Below are 663 nucleotides of genomic sequence, written 5' to 3'. Positions count from 1 at the left end.
AAAGTCGAGTACTAACACTATAAGCCTTTAATTATCAGTATTAATTCGACCTTACCTACTAAGCTTTATATCGTGGCTATTAATAAGGATATAATAGTTTAGGTAAACTAGTAAAGTCGAGTAGCTCTAGGTACCTACCTACCTACTTAGTATAGTATCTAGGTGCTCTCCTTATACTATCTCTTAGCCTTTAAGGTTTATAATTATCCTGAGTTACCGGTAAGTGAGGTACCTACTCTTAACAGGCCGTATATCTTATAATTAGCACCTAGTATAAAGGAAGAATTGCGGGAGGTATACCTACTATTATCTACCTACCTAGGTATCGTTATAAAGAGTTATTAGGAGTATAGGGCTAGCGATGGTAGCTCTACGTTATTAAATAAGTCGTTAAACTTAGAGAAAATTACTACCGATTAGAATAGCTAAAAGCTTTTAAGAGCCTTCTAAAGTAATAAGTATATACGTACCTAGCTAATAAAAAGCGCTAGCCGTAATAACCCACTTTTAAGCCGCGTAACAGCAAACAAGTCTATAATAATTAACCTATCTAGTAACTATTGTTTAATCTATAACTATTATTCTGCTAGTTATAATAAATTCTTTAGTAATAGTTAGTGGTATACGTAACTATAAATAACTATATCTTCCCCCTATATCTTC

This window comes from Sodiomyces alcalophilus (genome assembly GCF_042370955.1).
Source record: "Sodiomyces alcalophilus JCM 7366 unplaced genomic scaffold ACRALscaffold_9, whole genome shotgun sequence".
Taxonomy (NCBI): domain Eukaryota; kingdom Fungi; phylum Ascomycota; class Sordariomycetes; order Glomerellales; family Plectosphaerellaceae; genus Sodiomyces; species Sodiomyces alcalophilus.
This window is presented reverse-complemented; position numbering follows the sequence as displayed.